Source organism: Chiroxiphia lanceolata, chromosome 1 (assembly GCF_009829145.1).
Source record: "Chiroxiphia lanceolata isolate bChiLan1 chromosome 1, bChiLan1.pri, whole genome shotgun sequence".
Lineage (NCBI taxonomy): Eukaryota > Metazoa > Chordata > Aves > Passeriformes > Pipridae > Chiroxiphia > Chiroxiphia lanceolata.
The window spans coordinates 133,269,059-133,275,058 of record NC_045637.1 but is presented as its reverse complement, the minus strand read 5'-3'; positions in this window follow the sequence as shown (position 1 = coordinate 133,275,058).

The window sequence follows — 6,000 nt, the reverse complement described above, 5'->3', positions numbered from 1 at the left end:
ATTTTAGTTTGCATTTTGATTGACAGACCACTGTGTGAGCTCAGAGAATGGCTTGTATTAGCCAAGGTTAATAATTGTACAGGAAGAAGAATTAGGGTCAACAGGTATGACCGTGACAAGGTAATTGCCTTGTAATACTAAAGAAGAAATATTTCAGGAAGGTCAAGAGACATTCCCCAAACTCTGATACCTTCAGACGATTTTCAATAGGACAATTTATTTGTGGCTGTTGATCGAGGGCCAATTTTTTTACAAAGGGTGAAATTTCCTTTTTATTCATGGTCTCCACAGTTTGGTGAAGCTGGAGTTGAATACCTGCAACATAATAGACATAAATTTAAAGACAATATTTAGAAGGCTGTAAAAAGGTGACCCTGAGACTCTCTCATGACCCATGAATAAAAAGTTAGTGTTTGTACCATATTTAATAAGAAGATTGTGACCAAGCCATTAACCTTTAGTAGCCGCCACTGAGTAAATGTGTCACATAGTACAGAAGGCACAGTAAATCTGGGCAAACAGTGCTCAATATGTGGAGTGGCCCCTCAGCTGCAAGATAAGATAAATGAAAAAATATTTATCAGTTCTATCTCTCTTCCTTCTAAGTTTGAAATTTTATAAAGCGCACTTTCTGAATCCTGTCTCATCTCTTTACCCTCATTATGGCTTTTCTTTACTTTTTTTTGATTGGCAATATTTTATATCAAATGATGCAATGCTGTGGGGTTTTATCATTAAATTTTAACTTATTTTAATCACCACTAATTCCATATAACTGCAATGGTTATTGCTCAAGTACTGACTGCTGCTGAAAAGCACACTACGGTAGAGCTGAAAATTGAGAATTTAATGTGCAAATATCCATTCCAACACCCCGGCCTAGGAAATCTGGTGTTACTTGGTTTGATGTCCAATTCCAACTGTTTCTTCTCTCAGACTCTTATGTATATTCACAAACTTTCCATTCATATTTCAGTTTCTAAACTGAGGTCTGAAGGCAGCCTTAGATCTAGTTTTCTTTTAAATGTATAGTGTACTAATTTCATTTACAAAATAATCAGTCAGTTAAGGTACTGCACACTTCCACGTGAATGATTATTGCAAAAATTTAGGAAACGTTGAAAAGCATAACACTGAAATTCAGCCTGTTGTTCTGAGACTTAAATTTGCATCTCAGAAAATGTAGCAAAATGTAGCCCATAGGCAGGTCCCAAAAATGTCCTTTTTTTTTTGTCCATTTAAGTTCCCTCCACATGAACACTTCAAAAATTTTTCTTCTGTAAAAGAGATTAATTCATACATTCCATAAATGTATGAACTCACCTAAATGAGCAAGTTACAATGCTGAATTGCAGACTTTATAGTTGCCTATGTTGCAGGAATACTGTATTTCTAATTCACCTTTCATCAGGGAGCAAAGTCCAAGTCTCACATTTGACTGTGACTTTTACTCATAAAAGGATGAAAAACTTTTTACAATTGTAATTTATTCTAGCAAATCTTAAATACATCATCATAGACAAGGTACTTTAACTGGAAAGATGAAGTTAACCTGTTCGGAGAGAAATAAGCTTGTTTAGATGCTGAAGGACACTCCTATATTTACCAGCATTAAACAATTAAACAATTGTCTGGCTCATCAAATGTGTTCACTGCCTGCAACACTTTTCTGAAGGCTTCAGTCTGTTTTAAAAGACTTGGAGCTGCAGAGCAGATTTTTCTCTGATGTTTGTCAGATTCCAGAGGGACTCTCAGACACATCTCTGGGTAGAAACAGGCAGTTTCTCCTCCTAGATGAGATCCTATGTACAATATCTTCTGCATACATACTTTGCTGTATTTCCTCCATTAGGTCATTCTGATAAAAAATGAGATCCATACAAAGACTTCTGCATATCAAATCTGAGCTTTGGCTGTCACTACCTTATAAAATCCATAACTCCAAGATAGGCCACTAAACTCACATAGGACTTAAAACAGAATGCATAAAAGCCTACATGTGAAGTATGAGACACATAAATTAATTATTAGGAAGAAAGCTGTGGCCAAGGTGACCAAAAAATCCTTGGGATTCTTTCCTTGGTCTGAACAGCAGGGAACATTTGAAAAATCCAGATTCACAGATCCAGGCAATTCATCTCACAAAGATCTTTCCTTGCTCTCCTCTTTGAAATAACAGCTTCTTTCCAGCCCTTGCTCAAGTCTGATGTATTTCAAAGTTTACAAACCTAACTTTTCAAGCAAGAAATGCAAACCAACCCCAGGTGCTATGGTATGAAGTTCAAATGATACAATTCAATGTTCACTACCATAAATTGTTCAAATGCGTGTTGTTATGATTCAAATTGGGTTTTAAATGATTTTATTCTGTAATTAGCTATTTTGTAATTTTTACCATTTTATGTTCAAGCTAGTGGCAAATGATCCTTTTGCTTAAGTCCTGCTTAACAGAAAGTTTAGCATGAAATTTAGGTTCTGTTTCCTACAAAGTACTTGGGAACATAAATCTACCTCCTACAATAGCCTCAACAAAAACTGGGATTTGAATAGAATAATTTGTACCTAACATAGATCCACAACTAAGAATGCTGTAAAGGCCACACTGTGCCCTTTGAATCTCTTCTAAATTCAGATTATACAATTTGAAAATGGAAAAATAAAAATTCCATACCAATCCCCATCATGAATGCTCAGCTAAGAATTCTTGTAAAGGAGAAAGCAGTGTTAGAAGGTCAATTTTAATACAGAAAGATTAAAAAAAAAAAGATAAAACAGACATCTGGACTTTCTAAAGTGGTTCATTAAAACAATAGAAGGTAAAAAAAGGATAGAAATGTCATGAGATATACTTGCTTAGATTTCACACTCTACTACCATTTGATACAATCTAAATACGATAGATTCATTTTGTGAGATGAAATTGAGTTAGCAGTGACTAGGAGAAAAAAATTACATTGATGAAGAGTCCCCACATTAAATGTAAACAATTAAGGAAGACCTTGACCTGAGGTCAAATAGAACTTCACATTAAAAATTATAGAAACTGGATCAAAACTGAAAAGCCATCTTTGATAAATGTTCCACTCATAATATTAATAGAATTATTGTAGATAGAAATATCACAATTATTCATAATGTCATGAAAGTGATTTCTTAAAATATGTTCCTTCCATTATACAACCTGACTAGGCAAAAAATATCCACTAGGAAATACAAAGCTAAAACCATAAAAATAGCCATATATTGACAGATATAAACCTCATTGACCAGTGACATAAGTTTATCAAAAGGTGGAAGTATTAGACAATCATCCACTGGAAATTCCCTGTTATGTCAACCCACCGTTCAGCACAGTATGGTTTCAGACGTCCCTGATCCAAAGATTCAATCTGGATGCAATCTAGCCATCTATTTTTGATGACTCCTGCTGGATTGCTCTTTGTGAATTTGTTTTGTTCTTTGCTGTGCTCAAGTCTAGTGCTCAAGTCTATTTTCAGTATCAAAACCTTTAGGTTCATCTGCTTAATGATGTTTTATGTGGAAAACCACTCCTTTTCATCTTGTTTCTGACAAGCCTACTTATATTTTCATACAATGCCATCTTCTGAATACATCCACTTTCTCCATGCAATTAGTTACTTTAGAGTTTTCAAAGTCAAAAAATTTTAGTCTGTTTTGGTTTTCCTTGCTCCGTGTTTCTGATCAAATTTTCCAAGCTTTGCTTAATCTTTTCTGGACCAACAGTATATATATGTTCATTATGCAATTTTTAATCTAGAAGTGAACAATCTCTATTTACAGTTCCATTTCCTTAAGTCGTCAGTGAGTGAAAAGATTATTTTCAATCCAGACCTCCTAAATGCCTATCCTTTAATTAATTCCTTACCTCAAATATTGATAAGATTCATGGATAAGTGATATCTCTTTAGAAAAAAAAAAGTTATATTAATTGTATAGTTTTCCTGTGTGTTTTTTATTCTCTTTGGTCACAGCCCAGAGAGTCAATGGAATCCTGGGCTACTTTAAAAGGATTGTGGCCAGCAGGTAGAAGGAGGTGATTCTGCCCCTCTACTCTGCTCTTGTGAGACCCCATCTAGAGTGCTGTGTATAGTTTTGGTGCCCCCAACATAAGTAGCCAGGCTGAAGTTGGGGCTTTTCAGCCTGGAAAAGAGAAGGTTGCATGGAGACCTCATAGCAACCTTCCAGTATCTGAAGGGGGCCTACAGGGAAGCCAAAGTAGAAATCCAATGTAGTGGAATCACAGAACATGCTGATTTGGAAGGGACCCACAAGGATCGAGTCCAGCTCCTGGCCCTGCACAGGACCATCTCCAAGAGTTATACCATGTGCCTGAGAGCATCATCCAAATGCTTCTTGAACTCTATCAGTCTTGGTGCTGTGACCACTTCCCTGGGGAGCCTGTTCCAGTGCCCACTACACTCTGAATGAAGAACCTTTTCCTAAGCCTCCCCTCACAAGGAAGTTGTAACTGCAGTGAGGTTTCCCCTCAGTCTCCTCTTCTCCAGGCTGAACAGTCCAAGTGCCCTCAGCCGCTCCTCATATGACTTCTCCTCAAGGCCTTTCACCATCTCCATTGCCCTCCTTTGGATGCTCTGTAATAGCTTAGTGTCTTTCTTACATTGCAGAGACCAAAACTGCACACAACATTCAAGGTGGGGCTGCACCAGTGCAAAGCAGAGAGAGACAATCACCTCCCTCAACCAGCTGGCAATGCTGGAAGAAATTCTTTACTGTGAGGGTGGTGAGATATTGGAACAGGTTGCCCTGGGAGTTTGTGGATGCCCCAGCTCTGGCAGTGTTCAAAAACAGGTTGGATAAGGCCTCGAGCAACATAGTCCAGTGGGAGATATTCCTGCCCATAGCGGCAGGGTTGGGACTTGATGATCTTTTAGGTCCCCTCCAAATCTGAACATTTCATGATTCTATGATTTTTTGCTATGACCTTATTTCTTTATATCTCAACAAGGTACAATCCACAGCACAAGCCAGTAAAATTCCTGCATTTGTTGTTTCTGAGGAACTTTTAGTATTTGTTAATGTTTTAAGCAAGTTCTTTGCCAAAATAATTTTTGGCATCCCCTATTATGGCCTTATGTTCAACTAGAGAGTATATACGCTCCTTTCAAATTTTCTCATTTGGACAAGTCTTCCTTTTATTTCTTAAGTGTGACTTTTCATTCTAACAGACTGTGTGGTTAATGATGATAGAATTTTGCTTATCATTTTGATTTTACATGGTTCTTTCAGAATCTTTTCTTTTGTTAAGCAATACGTATTTACCCAATGCTTCCACTGTGATATCTGAAATCTTCACATCGCCTACAAGAATTTCACACTTTTGCACACTCTTATTCAATTCCTTTTAATCAAACATATACATTTTTCTTTTCCAATAAGGCTGTTAAATTTTAGTGTATTTTTATACTAATGTTAGAGAAAATTTTTTGTGATTATGCCTTGAACTTTGTTTTACCTGTCGTTCATGACTTCATCAGGACTAACTAGCTTTTCCGTTGTAGCTTTTTTGAAATAACTCTTCCAAGAAACAGTAGTTTATGATGCCTAAAATTATTCTCTGTGACACACTCCACTTATGCATGGCATAAATGAAATTTCCTGCTATTAGTGGGGTTTCTCCTCTTCAAGAACACAGATTTCCTTTAATGTACAAGTATTGTCCCTATTATGATTGAGTTATCCTGAATAATAGTGCGGGCTAATACCATATTCATTCTCCTTATGTCTGAGAATTCAATCCTGACAATTCAATCTGTAAAGAATCTGTCAGTATGATGTTACTCAGATTTGTTTTCTCTAAAGTATAATGTCTCTTTTATATCAATATGATTTATCATCTGATCAAAAAGTTTAAAACAACCAGTCAGATACAGGAATTGCGATGGCTAGAGCTCAGGATTAGAGCTGATGTAGAATTTTAAAGTATGATTTCTAATATAAATTTTAATTTTTTTTTGTCAT